Here is a 17,963-nt window from a genome sequence, read left to right as displayed (position 1 = left end):
TTTATTTTGTCTGTATTTTCAGATGTTTTGAACTTGTGCTGCTTCAACACACATAAGTATATTTTAGTGTCTATTCACATTGGGTGTATACTGTTTTATATTTAATGATATTTTTTGAACTTATGTGCTAGCTATATAGTACGATCTAACATCCAGAACTTACAGTTCCCCATGTATATAATCAGCATGTGGCCTGAGACACTCTTGGTGGCTCTAATTGTATCCTGTGAAGATGGGCTGGAATTTTTATCTCAAGCAACCTGATGAATGCTATAGGTTGTGATGGTCCTGATAGGATACTGGGTAGGAGGAGCAGTATTTACTAAGTTATTCATGCCATACCAAGAAACCTCAATTTTGGACCAATCCTCTATTAAATTGTTGAATTAATTAATGTTATGTCGTTCATGTTGATTATTGCCTGATGTGAGTTGTATGCCTAGGTAGGAAATAGCTTTGTTTCTCCAGTCAAATTTCAAGTCCCTCTGTAGGAGAGGATTTAATTTATGAGGCAATCCTAGTGGGAGGGTCTGTGTCTTTTCTATGTAGTTTTTGTGGTTGGAATCCTTTACAAAATCATCTAAGAGTTTTAATGAAGAAATAGATATTACTGGGTTGCTCAGGGATAGCAAGATTACGTCACTGAAAAGGGCCTTTTTTTCCTGAAAGTGTGCGGATACCTGTTATATCAGGGTGACTTTGATTTATTTATTTTATATATCCTGTGTGCATTGTATATTTTCTTGCCTCTATATCTTGTCTGTCATGCTAAAGTGTAGTTTTGCTAGCCCTGTATGTAACTGTTTTATTCTCCTATAAGCATTCATCTATTTCCTCTCTGATTTCTGAATGACCCCTGACCCCTCGCTTCTTTTATTGATGTTTTTATTTTAATAACCATCCCCTCATCTCTGTGCCTAGATACATATACACCTCCTTCAGATTTATTGCAAGCCAGTCTGACCCTTACATATCTTTATTCAACAGCCTGATTTCAAAACTATCAAGCGCCAATACTGCTGTAAGAAAGTCTGATACCTGCCCTCCCCTCCACTAACCACCCCACCCCATGCTCATTATTACATTTATAGATTGTATGTCACACCCACATTTTAGATAAGTAAAAATAACAGGTGTACACACTGCCTCTTATTAGTACACTCCTGCACTTTCTTAACCCATAAAACTTAATATTTACCCTACCATCACCTGCTCTTGATATTCAAATTATTTCCAATGTACTTTTTCCCAGTTTAGCAATGATCTGTCTTCTCCTCCTCTTTATTTCCTCCTTCTCCCTCAGTATAAAAATCTCTCCTTGCACCCACTTCTCTCATCCCCCATCCACATTTATATATGCCCCTCTCTGCTACTCTCCCCCTTCTCTCATCTCATGCCTTGCACTCATTTTTCTACTCTCTCACTCCTACCCACAATCGATATCATCCTAGACCCCATGCATACAAAACCCATTCACACTTCCTGTCAGTTTCTCTCCTACAGCTTCTAGCAGCTGGTGATGTCTCTCCCAATCCAGGGCCCTTCACCTTCTCTACACACACTAAGAAAACCAGAAACCAGAAACCCCACAAAACTCATCACAATGCCCTGCCCTTTACCCTCACTTATCAACATTCAGTGTGCACTCTGGAACGCCCACTCCATCTGCAGTAATTTAAAATCAACACAACTTTTTCATCTCGAACTAACTCACACTACTTGCACTTACAGAGACCAAACTGTCCCCCTCTGATAGCGCTACTCCTGACTTTTTATGTGTTGGTGGGCTACAATTCTCTCACACTCCCAGACACAACTGTAAAGGTGCTGGTGTAGGCATCCTTCTCTCCCCTCAATGCACCTTTCAACCAATCATGACTCCCCCTGCCCTATACTTTTCTTCGTTGGAAGTTCACCCACTCTTTTAAGAATTGCTATCATCTACCGCCTTCCCGGTCATCCTAGGCTATTCATTGCGCACTTCTCTTCCTGGCTTCCCTGCTTCCTCTCATCTAGCACTCCTTCCCTTATACTTGGGGATTTCAGTATCCCAATCAACAACCCCAACTGAACTGATGCCTCTCATCTGCTCTCTGTAATCTCCTCCTTTGGTCTTTCGCAATGGTCCAATTTAGCAACCTACACAGCGGGAAACACTCTTGATCTCGCCTTCACCAATCTCTGTACCGCCTCTAATCACTCCAATATTCCTTTTCCTCTACCTGACCACCATCTGCTGACTTTTGACATCGGCATACCTAAGACCCAATTGACACCACCGTCTGAACATCAATCTCATAGAAATGGCACTTGACCTAGAGCATTTCTCCACTAATCACCAGACTCTCCTTTTACCTATCAGGGAAGAGATCTCTCATCTTTCTTCTTCCCCTTACAATACTTCCACTAACCTCACTCCTTCTGCTGTTCTATGTTCATTCGCACCCGCTACAGCAGAAGAGGTTTCTGCTCTGCTCCAGTCCTTTCACCCCACCACCTGCTCCTTAGATCAAATTTCCTTGAATCTCATCTGTACTCTGTCTTCTTCTCTTTCTCTACCTCTCTCTAAAATTCTTAATCTCTCTTTCTCCTGTGGCATATTTCCATTGCCCATCAAAATGCAACTGTAACCCTGATTCTCAAGAAGCCCAACCTTGACCCTATCTCCCCATCCAACTAACGTCCTATCTCGATACTGCCTTTTGCATCCAAGTACCTTGAAAGAGTTGTGTATACAAGATTGACAGACTTCCTAGAGCCCAACTCTCTGCTAGACCCACTTCAGTCTGGTTTCCGTGCTAAGCACTCTGTAGAAATGGCACTGACCAAAGTATCCAATGATCTACTGACTGCAAAATCTTGTGGTCACTATGCTATCCTAGTTCTCCTTGACCTTTCAGCGGCTTTTGACACTGTTGAACATCAACAGCTTCTTCTCATCCTCCGCAATATCAGTTTACAAGATATTGCTCTCTCCTGGTGCTCCTCCTACCTCTCCAAGCGCTCTTTCAGTGTTTCTTTCTCTGGCTCTGCTTGTTCTCCCCAACTTCACTCTGTTGGTGTCCCCCAAGGTTCAGTCCTTGGTCCCCTGCTGTTCTCCATCTATACTGCTTCCCTTTCTAAACTCATTAGCTCTTTTGGCGTCCAATATAATTTCTATGCGGATGAAACACAAATCTATCTGTCCTCTTCTGATCTCTCCCCATCCCTCTTGACTAGTGTCTCTGACTGCCTCTCTGCTATTTCTAACTGGATGTCTGGCCACTTACTTAAACTCAACTTGACCAAAACTGAAATTCTGGTCTTTCCTTCCTCAAGTGTTGCTACTTCTGTGTCTGTCTCCCTCCAAGTCAACGGTGCTACCATCAGCTCCACCACGCAGGCTCGCTGTCTAGGTGTTTTCTTTGACTCCGACCTCTCCTTCACGCCTCATGTTCAGTCTATCGCCAAATCCTGCCGCTTCCATCTCAAAAACATTGCAAGCATCCGACCCTACTTAACGCCACAATGGGACTAAGGTGCTGGTCCATTCCACTGTCCTTTTTCGCGTTGACTACTGTAATCTGCTTCTCAGTGGTCTTACGTGCTCCCAACTTGCGCCATTACAGTCCATAATGAATGCGGCGGCAAGGCTCATCTTCCTGTTCGCCCGCATCTCCCACGCCTCACCCTTCTGTCAGTCCCTACATTGGCTTCCTGTAAGAAATAGGGCTTAATTTAAAATTCTGGTTCTTGCTTTCAAATCTCTACATAATGCTGCTCCCACCTGTCTATCATCCCTAATACACAAGTATGTCCCGTCTAGGCCCTTACGCTCTGCTGAAGACTTACATCTACCTTCTGTCCGTACTCCCACCTCTGATGCTCGCCTTCAAGACTTCTCGAGGGCTGCACCGTTCCTGTGGAACTCACTTCCCTCCTCCGTTAGATGCTCACCCTCTTTCAAAAAATCATTACAAATCCACTTCTTCATGAGAGCATATCAATTAAACTGTTAATAGCTCCCGACTGATTCCTCTCTTGAGGATAGTCTAATACTATCCTTACCTTTTGTATTACTTTACCCCACTCAGTCTAGCATGTAAGCTCATTGAACAGGGCCCTCAACTCCTCTGTTCCTGTGTGTACAACTTGAAAGAGGGAGATACAGGGAGCTCGATAGGTTTTGTATGTGGGCATAGGGAGGTAATAACCCTCAGTAGAAGTAATTTTGGCAGATTGGAGACTTAGCCCACAAACAATTAAGTGAATAATAAGTTAAAAAAAAATGTATCCATTAGAAAAGTTATTTTAAAAAGCAAAAAATTATAATCACACAATAGGGAGATCAAAAATAATATGTATGGTGAGATACTTTATATAAAACAATAAGTGAAAGGAAAAAAATTAAAAAAGGGGAAAGGGGGGAATTATATATACAGATGAGCTCTAGCTGATTAAGTTTGCTAGTGCTGGCAATCAGACAGATTGTTTAACAAAGATAGCAACATATGTATCAAAGTGTTGCTTTTTCTGAGAGTAGCCAGTTCGATATGAAATTAGCTAGAGAGTTAGCGATCCAGATAGTGTTAATGCAAATGATAGAAGACTGTCTAATAGAGATAGAGATAGAGCTAGTCTTAGCGTAGATAAACTGCTGTGTTTTAAGAAGTACCTAATATTCTAATAAAACTGAATTTCTAAGCTTCTAATTATTATACAGCAATTATCTGGAGCTGTATTTTAGAAGATATAGTATCCTGTGCTGTGCCTTTGTGGGCACCTATCGTCTGAGGAGAATAAGGTTGCTATAGTTGCTATAATAAAGACAGCTTCTATCAGGATTAATTTTATCAATAGATAACGGCTCAGTCAACCTGTGGCTTCTTAGGAGTTATAAACATGTTGGAATATCTGTGTGCCGAAAGTGCGGCAAAATATCGTAATGAGAGATGAAGAATTCAAATGTGAAGAATGCCGAGGTAAATAGTTTCCTGAGCCAAGCCCCGACGCGCAGACTCTTCAGGGGGAATGAAATAGGGTAAGGTTCTGGAGTTATTTAAATACCGGTCTGAAAGGATCGGATTGGTTTAATCCCAGTCACCAATTGTGGTGCTTCAAGATTGGCAGTTAGGTTAGCCAATGATTGGTATGGAGGGGTGGAGGCAGTGTGTGGACCTCATTAGCATATTAGTTTTCAAGTTTGATCAATGAGAATGTATGGTTGTCGGTACAGAAACAAGAAAACAATTGTTATGTCAGTGTTTGATATCTGTGTGTGAGGCTTTCTGTTTGTGTGTGTGCAAGTGTGACACTATTTGTGGATGTCTGGTCATCTCTATGTGGCAATGTATATGTGTGTATGTGCATGTGGCAATGTTTGTGTGTTTCTGTCTGTGGCAATCTATATGTGTATATGCTCCTGCATGCAAACAACAACATTACACCCAAATATACCACTGCATTCAAACACTAGCAGTATAAAAAAACAAACCTCTGCATTCAAACATTTACAATACACATAAGCACACATCTGCATTCAAATGCCAACACTGTACACAAAAACAGCCCTGCGACCAAACACTAACACTGTACATAAACATGCATTTGCATGCAAACACTAACACTACAAACACCCCTGCATTGAAACACTAAAGACTGCATTTTCCATCCTGCAGTGAAACACCTACCACTCTATGGCCTCACTCAACTCAGTGAAAGACTGCATTTTCCATCCTGCAGTGAAACACCTACCACTCTGGAAGATACTCCACCTCCTGTATTCCTGGATTGCTAACATTCTCATGTATTACTATAGATTTGTAACCATTTTACCTGTAGTTAGCCTGTAGTTTGTAATATTCTGTGCATGCAGTATGTACTATAGTCATTTAATGTTTCTGACCAATATTTCATGTAGACAGTTATTAATATTTTGGGTGATAGAATTTGGTTGCTAATCTCTTCAATAGTATAGAACACATGGATACTCTACTCCTCTCTCCTCCCTCCCCCCCTTTTCTCCTCCCCAGTTGTAAATACCTCCATATAACTGTTCAATCCCATTCTCTGTTCTTCAGGCCTCACTCAACTCAGTGAAAGACTGCATTTTTTCTCCCCACTTCCCACCCACGCTCGCCTCCTCCCACCCACGCACCCACCCAGGCTCCCCCTAAATATATTGCATGCTCCTCCAGCTGTTTGAGATTCTCACCCAATTACCTCTTCCTTCCCCTAACATCTTACCAATAGCTGCTTCTTTGTTAACTCGTTCAGCCATCACCTCCAAACTTCCCCTGCTACCTCTTGTCTCAAATCCCCATGGTATCCTTTAGATTGTAAGCTCACGGGCCATCTAGCCAAGCACTTTGTATAAAAGAGCTCCAATGGCTAGATATCAGCTTACGGGCAGGGCTCTCTTACCTCTGGTATTTGTCTGTGTATATTGTACGTTTCTCCACTAATTGTACAGCGCTGCGGAATCTGTTGGCGCTTTATAAATAGCAGTAATAATAATAATTATAATAATAATAATAATAATAATAATAATACTAAGCAAAGCATGCCCTCCCATTAAAACACCAATACTACACACAAATACAGCCATGCATGCACACATCAGCATTATACACAAATATACAATACAATATACAGTTTAGCAGATAACTCCTTAGATTGGTACCCTAATGTGGGATTTCCATATTTAAGTATACACAATTATAGCACTATTTATCAGATAGCTCCCTTATTTGGTAACTTCTAGGTATCCTTATGGCAATCCCACGTATGGATAGCAAATTAGGGAGTTATCTACTAATTCTGTGTGGAAGTATAGATTGTTTTACTGTTCCTCCTTTTTTTCTATCTATTGCTCTGTTGTCACTTGATCTGTGAATAAAATAAATATTTACTATCTGTAACCTAACCATCAATCATCTTTTGTTTTCCAACTCTTGACTGAACAGGAAACGTATGTCCACATGATTGTCCATCATAGCAAAAACGTTTTTTGGGGGTGGGGGTAGAGGGGGGAGGAGGGGGAAATATGCCACTCATAAATCGAAATTTGTACTGAACACCCAATTTGCCTAAATTTAACTGGATTGCAGGTTTGCCAGAAAGGAATCTCCAATTTTAGCATCCATTACTGACAATGGTGATCCAGAAACTCTATAAGCATGCATTTTTCATCAATTTAATTTATGTATTTTTTCATTTTTTCTGCATACCATAAGCAGTTAATATTAGTTTCTTGTACCCATATCAGCCCAGCAGACATCAGGGTCCACATAGTACATACTGTAAGCTGGCATACAAAGGCCATCTACATTTGTATCCACAGAGACAGTCATGTAGCACTCAAACGCTCATTGTCTATACTCTTAGTACCATTATTAGTTGAGCAACTCTGAGGAGTACTAGCAAAATAACGTGTCTCTGGATTGATCACTGTACGATTTTTGTCTTCAGTACAGTAATATATGAAATTTGATATCAGATATTACTGTAGGTTAAAGTTTAGGATTGGTTTAATATAAAAACAGTAACTGAGTCACAAGACGCAAAAAAAAAAAACAGACTTTTATAAAATTAGAATATGCGGAAAGGACTCATTATCAGCCTTGAGCTTTTTAAATGGAGTCCAAGAGAAATGGGCATGTTTAAAAGTTTCACAGAAAATTGCATTAGGTTTGTCAGCAAGAGCAAAAAAATGAACAAATCACTGTGGTACTCTGCAGAAGTGGCCAAAATAGTAAAAAACAAAAAGTTAGCATTTAGTAATTATAAAAATAACCCAGAGTGAGGAAGATAGACAGATCTATAATATTTGGCAGAAAGAGACAAAGCACGTTAAGAGCTTCCAAAGCACATACAGAAGAGAAAATAGCCAAGTCAGTAAATTAGGGGGATTAAACATAAACGAGAAAAAGAGATTAAAAAAATGAATAGTTAGAAACACAAAAAAAGCCTATTTTATGTATTTTACGTACTGGCCATCGGGCACACTGGGCATATGCCTAGTGGGCCGCGATGGTCATGGGCCGAGGCCGACAGGGGAGGTCACAGGATCTCCTTGGCCGGTCCATGCAGGGCCCGCGCAATCCGAGTGCTGGCCCTGCAGTATTCCATGACGAACCACAGACATGCATCTGGGGAGGGAGGGGAGGACCCGGCGGAGCTCTATCTTGCAGCTCTGCCGGGTTCCTCTTGCGAAACCCGGAGCATTGCCATGGCAATGCCCCCTATCCGGCAATAGTGAACTTTAGCCCCACAGCCTAGAGTTCATAAATTATGTATTTTCTGAGTTCTGAAGCACACCGACTCATCCCTAGCTTCCTCGTGCCTCATTATAACATGATATGTGACTTGGACCCCTCCCATTAGTCTCCTTTTATAGAGTATAGTATAGTATAGTGTTAGACCATGTGTAACTTTTTGATGTATATGCACTTGTGACATCATGGTCCTCTGTAACCAATCACAACACTGTATAAGGTATATCTACTTTCTATTTTTCCTTGTTTCTTTGCCCTGTTGTGGTTTTTGTTATCTGAGATGGTGTTTATGCTATGCATTGGATTTCCTGTATTCTGACCTTGGCTTGTTTGACTATTCTTGCTCTCTGTTATCCTGATTTTGGCCTGGCTATCGACGCTATTTATTTCTGTTATCTTGACCTCTGCCTGTCTCTTGTTTATTCTCTGTCTGCTTGCAGACATTTCATATCGGGCATTAACCTGGCCACTCTAAGGATCGATATGCTTACTGTTTCCTTTAGATTTGCGTGTTAGGGTAACTCTATTTTTTTTTTTATTCTTTATTTTTCTTGTGCACAGAGTAACAACAAGCGTGCAGAGCCGCAACAGCGGCTGCAGGCCTTTTTGTAGCATATTAAACAGCACATTTTTTTTTTTTTTTTAAAACACATGAAAATATCTGGCTTTGTATCATCAGTGGATTGGTTTAGTGACATTTAAGATCATGTTAAATACATGGCATTGCTTTTATGAGAAGGGTTAACATTTATGCTTATGCCCAGGGGCGGGCTGGGCTGGGGGGCAGGGAGGCAATGGCCCCCCAGATCCTTTTAAGACCGGCCGCGGCGGGCCGGCCCTTTAAATGCTGCAGCCGCCTGAGCACTCTGTAAAGAGCCTCAGGCGGCTGCAGGACAGATTCTCCCCTCCCCTCCTCTGTAGCATGGCCGAGCTGCACTCCGGTCCAGGTTGCCCGGCCGGAGTGATGGGAAGGTGCACGCTCAGTGTGCACTTCCTGTCAGTCCGGCCGGTTACAGGAAACAGAAACTCCGCGCCGAACTGAGCGTGCACCTTCCCATCACTCCGGCCGGGCACCGCGGACCGGAGAGCAGCTCGGCCACGCTACAGGGGAGGGGGTAAGAAGAAGGGGAGGGGGGAGTAAGACGGGAGGGGGATAAGGGGAGGGGGGGTAAGAAGAAGGGGGGAGTAAGAAGAGGGGAGGAGGGGAGTAAGAAGAGGGGGGGAAGTAAGAAGAGGGGAGGCGGGAGTAAGAGGGGAGAGGGGAGAGGGGAGTAAGAAGGGGGGGAGTAAGAGGAGGGGGGAGTAAGAAGAAGGGGGAGTAAGAAGAGGGGAGGGCGGAGTAAGAAGAGGGGAGGGGAAGAAGAAGAGGGGAAGGGGGGAGTAAGAGGGGAGAGGGGAGTAAGATGAGAAGGGAGTAAGAGGAGAGGGAGTAAGAAGAGGGGAGGGGAACAAGAAGAGGGGAGGGGGGAGTAAGAGGGGAGAGAGGAGTAAGAAGATGGGGGAAGTAAGAGGAGGGGGAGTAAGAAGAAGGGGGGGAGTAAGAAGAGGGGAGGGGGAGTAAGAAGAGGGGAGGGGAACAAGAAGAGGGGAGGGGGGAGTAAGAGGGGAGAGGGGAGTAAGAAGAGGGGAGGGGGTAGTAAGAAGAGGAGAGGGGGAGTAAGAAGAGGGGAAGGGGGGAGTAAGAAGAGTGGAGGGGGGAGTAAGAAGAGGGGAGGGAGTAAGAAGAGGGGAGGGGGAGTAAGAGGTGAGAGGGGAGTAAGAGGGGAGGGGGGAGTAAGAGGGGAGGGGGGAGTAAGAGGAAGGGGAAGTAAGAGGAGGATGAAGTAAGAGGAGGGGGGAGTAAGAAGAAGGGGGAGTAAGAAGAGGGGAGGGAGGGAGTAAGAAGAGGGGAGGGAGGGAGTAAGAAGAGGGGAGGGGGGATAATAAGAGGGGGGAGTAAGAGGGGAAGGGGGAGTAAGGGTAGGTGCGGAGTAAGAGGAGGGGAGGGGGGAGTGTAAGAAGGAGGGGAGAAAAGAAAAAGAGGGGGGAAGAAGAGGGGGAGGGGAGTAAGAAGAGGGAGAGGGGGAATAAGGGGAGGGGAGTAAGAAGAGGGAGAGGGGGAATAAGGAGAGGGGGAATAAGAAGAGGGGGAGGGGGGAGTAAGAAGGAGGGGAGATAAGAAAAAGAGAGTGGTAAGAAGAAGAAGAGGAGGGAGTAAGAAAAAGAAGGGGGAGTAAGAAAAAGAAGAGTGGGGAGTAAGACGAAGAAGGGGTAAGAAGAAGAAGGGGGAGAAAGAAGAAGAAGGGGTAAGAAGAAGAAGGGGGGTGTAAGAAGAAGAAGAAGGGGGTAAGAAGAAGAACGGGGAGTAAGAAGAAGAAGGGGGTAAGAACAAGGGGGGAGTAAGAAGAATAGGGGGGGGAAGTAAGAAGAACACAGGGAGGAGGGGGGTAAGAAGAACACAGGGGGTGAGGAGAACACACAGAGGGAGGAGTGAGAAGAACACAGCGAGGGTGGAGGGGGGGATGAGAAGAGCACAGGGAGGGTGGGTGAGTGTGAGAAGAGACCGCTAGGGGAGGGTGGGGGAGAGGAGAGACCACTAAGGGGCAGGGGAGAGCTCTAAGGGACAGAAGGGACAGCTCTATAGGACAGGGGGCAAGACAGGGAGCTCTTTCACACTACGCGCACACACACACACACACACACACAATGCATCCCTATACATACACAGAAACACACAATGCATCCCTATACATACACAGAAACACAACATGCTTCCCTTACACACAGAGAAACACACAATGCATCCATTACACACACACACAAAGCAACCCTTACACACAAAGACAATGCATCATTTGCACACATACACAGAAACATACAATGCAAACCCTTACACACACATGCAAACACACACACTGTTTTTCTTACATACACACAGAAACACAATGCATCTCTTACACTCAATGCACACACATACAGACACACACCTTGCATCCCTTATGCATACAAACACAGATTCACGCAATGCATCCCTTACACACAACCAGAAACACATAATACATCCCTTATACACAAATACACACTGCTTCCACTAGACACAAACACACTGCATCAATATGCACCAATATTATAGGCATACATAGACTATATTGTATTTTGTTTGCATATAATAAAATTTGCAAAGGCTGCAGTCATAAGAACTGAAGCTTTTGTAAGCTCTTTTAGACTATAGTCCCAATGAAAAGATACATGGAAATATGCATGCATGTATTCATTGGAGGTATATCTACTACTGAGTAGTTGGAAGTATGGAGTGGTCCTTTAATTAATATCCAGAAATTTCTTAATACTGGGTCAAAAGAACAATGACAAGATAGAGGAAGAATGGCCAGACATTGTCAACAGAACAACACCAACATAAGTGACTACTTTTTTTATTTTATTTTTTTTGTATTTTTTGTATTTTTGTTTCAAACCACAAGGTTTAACAATACATCATTGAGATACGAGCATTGTCACAGTATAAAAGAAAACAAAACGTAATAAGCCAACAGTGTTGTGTGGGTTCAGCTCAGCATATTGTGGGGTGAATTTTTGTGTTTATATTCGTGTCACATTAAGCTAATCTAGGTACATCTTTAGTGTCCCAGTTGTCTGAATGTCTGGCTAATCGGGTTAGTGTATGATGTACGTGTAGGGTATAGATATACCACCAGGTTTATAACTTGTCATGCTGGTTTTACGGCCTGGGCAATAAGCCAGCGCGTGGTGGGGGGGAATTAGTGCACAGGTCGGTAACCATATGGGTTAGGTCTTAGTTAGTGTCCTCCAGGGCTGCAAATCTGCGGTCATATTCTTTGTTGCGGCTCCGTAGTCCCTGGATCTCCTGCTGCAAGGAGGTGATGTGTGCTTCGTGGGCGTCAGATGTATTCTTCATGGTGCCCAGCCATTCTGTCAGCCCCTGAATGTCTGATGGGAGGCCTGCCACATCAGTTTGGGTAGTCAACTGGAGGTCTACCAGTAGAGATGTCGCGAACATAAAATTTTCCGTTCGCGAACAGCAAACGCGAACTTCCGCAAATGTTCGCGCACGGGTGAACCGGGCGAACCGCAATAGACTTCAATAGGCAGGCGAATTTTAAAACCCACAAGGAGTCTTTTCAGCCAGAGACTTGCCTTTGTTGTTCCAGGTATCAGGGACTCCCACGGTCTGCACCTGGCACCCAGAAGGGATCGGATGAGCACAAGCAGTAAACAGCAGCCTGCCAAGCATGTCCCACTATAGCCGATCCTCCACACCATGCCTTTGATCACATGAACTGCTCTCTGCACATTAACTAATCGTAAAGTAGCAAGCGTTTAAACATGTCATTATTTCACCTCCTAAAGAGTTTATTGTCGTAGTTCCTTACATGCCTTTACCTTAACCGTTCATGTATTATGTTATTCACTAGTCTCATCTCATGGGGCGACTCACACTTGATTTATAAATAGTGGTGGAGCTGCTGATATAAATACACAGTTGATAACGTGCAAGCTACACCCTAAACATGACAGCCATCTTTCACAACAATGTACTGCTATATACTCATACCCTCAGTAAAACTAGCCATGATATACGCACGTTCAGCCTAGCATGCTCAAATATAACACACTTCTGTAAAAAAAAAATAATAATAAAAAAAAGAATGCAGCTTCAGAATTAATCTAAATTGTATGCTGTCTAGGAGGTGGGAGGGTCTGGGAGGGAGGGTATGCTGCTGATTGGCTGGAATGTGTCTGCTGACTGTGAGGTACAGGGTCAAAGTTTACTCAATGATGACGAATAGGAGGTGGACCGAACATCGCATATGTTCGCCATCCGTGGCGAACGCGAACAAGCTATGTTTGCCAGGAACTATTCGCCAGCGAACTGTTCGGGACATCACTATCTGCCAGTCATCTTTCGGGCACCTCTGTTGTTACTGGTGCTAAATCTGTGCTTTGGGGTTTTGGTGCTGGTGCTGACCTGGCCTGCAGATCAAGTACTTTCTCCCCTCGGGAAAAGTCATCCAGGAGGTCGGAGTACATCTCTGGGTAGTCAGCTATCTTGTGCCTAGCAGCCCCCTGCGCCATTCTCAGCAGGTCTCCTATGTCCATGCCTTGCCGTGGCCTGTCGGGTTTCTGATTCTTAGTCTTCCGACCCATGCTGATTCATCCTCTCTTAACAGGTACCGGTAGATGTTTGTATTGGGTTTTGTTGCCCAATGGCATGAAATCGCTGAAGCTGTGATGCCATGTGACTGTTCAGCTGCTTTTAACCTATCTCCATAATTTTTAATGCCTGAAATATCCTGGCAAGGTCAGAGAGCATGGAGAAAGGGCTCCATTGTAAGTGCAAAAAGTAAAGAGAAAAAGGAGCAGTCCTGGTGGGTTAATTACAAATCGGAAAGAAAGGCGTGAAGATATGTGAAGGAGAACCCCAAGAGAGAGTCATACAAAGAAGAGAAAAGATGTAGTAGCCAGAACAGGTATAGCAAGAGAATGCAATAAAATGAGTATGAATTATGTGGACGTGAAAATCAATGTAGAAAAGTTAAATTCAAGTTCTTAAGGATGTTGAGCTCTCCAAATATCCAACAGATAAAAGATGGATAGGAAGTGGGCAAAAAGTTTATCAGAGCAAAAGACAAGCAGGGATCTCCTGCTCTCCGTTCTCCTGTGCTGGAATTTAGACTGCGTTACAATCACCCCCAAAAATAAGATAGGAGGTTAAAAAAAAAAAAAGAGGGCAAAACAGACTAAAATGAATGCAAAAAAATTAGATAGGGATGGGTCAGTGCGTAGAGTGAGCAAAAGGTTTACCATTAGGGTCAAAATGTGGAGTGATAGTGGAGAGGGCAGGATTTGTGAAGTACAATCATGCCACCTTAGTCTTAGAATATTTTACGTGAGAGAGAAAAAAGTGCCTATAATATACATAATATATTAGTAGGCTGAAGGTGTGAGAAGCTAGCAAGTAAGCTTCATGGACTAGTAAAACTTCGACTTTAGACTAGTGGTCCCATCGAATGAGACTAAGTTGCTTAATAGGATTATAGTATTCTTAGCATTAATGGAAATATTTTCAACACTAAAGGTATATAAAGTGGGAAGAAAGAGAGAGATATACATACATACATACATACATACATACACATCTCTGGTCAAGAAAGAGAAAGTAAAAGATCAAGAAGAGTATGTCTGGATTACAAATAAGACCAGATAAGAGCAGGACAGGACAGAACAATTTGCTACAACATTGAATGGCAGGAAATTAAAGATGATGAAGGAAGGATAGAGGATACTGTCTGCATTAAGGTGATATTACCAACAAATAGACAGGAGTCTAAAAAACCAAGAAGGATAGAGAGAAAGGAAGCAAGAGGGGGAGAAGAGGCATCTTCTTTATCGATTAAGATGCATTTGTCGATATAGAGTACTGTCAATCCATAATACAGAGGGATCTTGTAGGCATATAGGCCTAATGATGGTAATTTCCTTGGTACAGTGCAGCAGGGGTTGAATAGAGGACCAGGGAAAGGAAAAATCTGAACCTTCTGACTTAGTATAGCAAGCAGAGAAAAATACATACATGTAAGACACTTGCATAAGTTCAAAAGTAAAAATGTATGGTCATAGGCCAAAGTATCTTATATGATATATGATGGATAGAAATAGCATACACCAAAACATTTGTAATATGTACAGAAAAGAAAACCTGAAAGTACATTATGAGGGTAGTGAGCTTTTCAAAACAGAATAGGATATATGACTTATGGGGAAACTAAGTTGGCTAGAGTGAAAATTATCACAGTTGGGGTATTACAAGGATAAAATGCTGCAAGAGTGGGGAGGACGCCACGTGGATAACTGTAGCTCCATGACTATCATGTAGTGAGCGATCTAGGCTTTAGAGAAAAAACAGTTAGGAGTATCAGAACAAAATGAAAGCACCATGGTTAAATGGGTGACCAAGGGGTAAACAATGTGTGAGGTATTACAATAGAACAATATTTATTGAAGCGCACCACAGTAAGTATTTAATATTCAGAAATTGATTGGGTGCTACATAGAGAAATCCTATTACCCAGTTAGTAATAATGAATAAATGTTATAATGTATACTATTTATTGATCCCCTTGAAAAAGACCTAGGAGTCAAAATGTTGGAGTTTGTGGTCTCCTCTGTCTGACTTTCTCAAGGTAACACTTAGGGTTTATTAGTATTTCTGCATGTTCAAATCTTTCTTGGATCATGTAGGTTGTCTATTGTCAATGTATTTGAGTTTCCTTAAATGCCATATAATAGATTGTACCATATACATTTCTATTTTTATCTTATTTTGATTCTAATAAAGATATGTTTCCAATATATGGAGTGCCATGGTACATTATAATAGGTGTTACAATAGCCCATAATATATGGTATTAACCACAGTAAGGGAATTCAGATTGGCTCTGTAGAGCATTGAGCTAATTCAGAAAAAAGGATAAACCAAATTTGTAATGTTGAAAAAGAAAGTATGTACACACAGAATAGGCGTGTCCATGGCAATTAGATACAGAAAATACAACTTATCTGTGGAAATACTGGATGTAGCACCAAAAATTGAGGCATTAGGTATTATTGTACAAGCATGATATGCCATAAATAAAGAATAGTGGTTGTGAATAAAACTCATTGACTATATGGGATCAAAATCAAATTTGATATTAGGCATATGATAGAACTTAATTATAATGAAATGTTGACCACTCTCTCATCATATCTCTCCATCCGGAGAGGATTTGAGATATCATGGCCTGGTCGGATTAACGTAGTGAGTGCCTACTCAGAACAATCCCATTAAGAGTGCATACTAAAATTTTCAATAGATTTTCAGCTCTCTTCAAAGACTATATCTGGCTGGGTAAACACCCAAGAATAGCCGATGACATTCTAATCTATAAATTATACCCTGATATCTACCATTTACACAAATCTGCAATGCTGGCCCACTTCACAGCTAATATCAGTACCTTTGATTGGTTTTACTTTGAAGAGAGGGAAATTCCTTAATATTGATGAATTTACAATAGATTTTTCCAGTCTGTAATAAATCCCAAGAATATCTGATTACACATATTTTAATTTTTTTTTGCTACTAAAATAACCATAGCACTTAATTGGAAATCTACTATATTAGAGTGGTCCACCATATCTGAACAAATTACATATCAATATCGAATAAAACGCAGTTTCTTCATAAGTAGACACAGTAAAAAAATGTGAAAGTTAATGGCAACCCTGGTTAAATTACTTATACAACTAAGCAATTTGATGAGTGTTATTATCAACCTTCCTCTGACCTACACGCATAGACAGATGGCAACTTTTAATTTCTCTCTCTTTCAGGAACCCAAGGTATGAATGTAGTTTGAATACATGCTGATGAATGAAAGTATTTAAACTCAATTATGTGAATGCTAAATTCAATTTATGTTTTGACAATTAATAATTACTATTTTCTGTACAGACGTAACTTATGCACATGTAAAATGTATGATTTCAAACATTTATGATTTGTTAAATATGGTGAAAAAAAAAGAAAGAAAATGGAAGAGAGTGAAACAACTTTCTCTCAATAAAGAATTTAGAATAAAAGAAAAAAGAATAGTTGTGTGATAATAAATAAGGTCAACTGCATGCACATTAATGCCAAACCTTAAGCAAAAAACATAGGCACACAAAATAACACAACCATGCACAACTAATTAACTCTGTATCTGTCCAGCAATTTACTGTTTCCCCTTCTCCCTTTCATTCAGTTTCATGCTTACACCCCTTCACCCCTCACATGATTCTTATTTCTGAATTGTCTTCCCACCTTTTATGACTCCCCCCTTTTGTTTCCTTTATGTATTTGTCTCTCCCCACACCACACAAAATAAATAAATAAATAAATAATAAAATAGGCAAATAATGACAAGAAATAACTCAATGGGTGCAGGGCAGGATAGTTACCCATCCTGGCATTTCAAGGATGACTCATGACACAAGTGTATGTTCTTAAATGAAGAATGGAGGTCAATCTAAAAAGCAAGGCAGAGCAGGTCGAAAAATGGTGAGATGAAATTGGTAACCAGGGAGTAGGAGCTGTAGAATGAGTGTAGGAGCAGATTGGCCTATGTGGAGTCATCTGACCAGAGGCTAACTTTTTGAAATGTACTCGAAACACTCACAATATTATTCAGTTTGCATTATTAAATCACAGAGAAAAAAAAGATATGACAATAAGAAGGGAGCCAATATAGGATTGAATGGGCAATGACGCATATGGAAGCAATATGGGAGGATTATGGACAATGCGGTGGTCAATAGTATATTATGTGTAACAAGTAGAATAATGAGCAAGGTAGCAGTAATTGTGTTTATGTAGAAGCAATGTGGCAATGTTGCAAAACTAAGCAGTGTGGCCAGAGCACGGACAATAATGCTTTAATATGGGCAAATGTGATAGTACATGAATGTACATTATATTGACATAGCAACAAAAAATAACATAGGAGATATAATACACATCTAAATAATTATCAGTATATGATTCAGATAAATAATATATATGTTATGTAATATCAGTTTGTCATGGCTAAATGATGCTTTGTTAGAGAGGAACTGTAAAAGAGAGCAAAATGAAATGTAGGGCATAAAAACTCAACAAGTTGACTC

This window comes from Pelobates fuscus, chromosome 3 (assembly GCF_036172605.1).
Source record: "Pelobates fuscus isolate aPelFus1 chromosome 3, aPelFus1.pri, whole genome shotgun sequence".
Lineage (NCBI taxonomy): Eukaryota > Metazoa > Chordata > Amphibia > Anura > Pelobatidae > Pelobates > Pelobates fuscus.
This window is presented reverse-complemented; position numbering follows the sequence as displayed.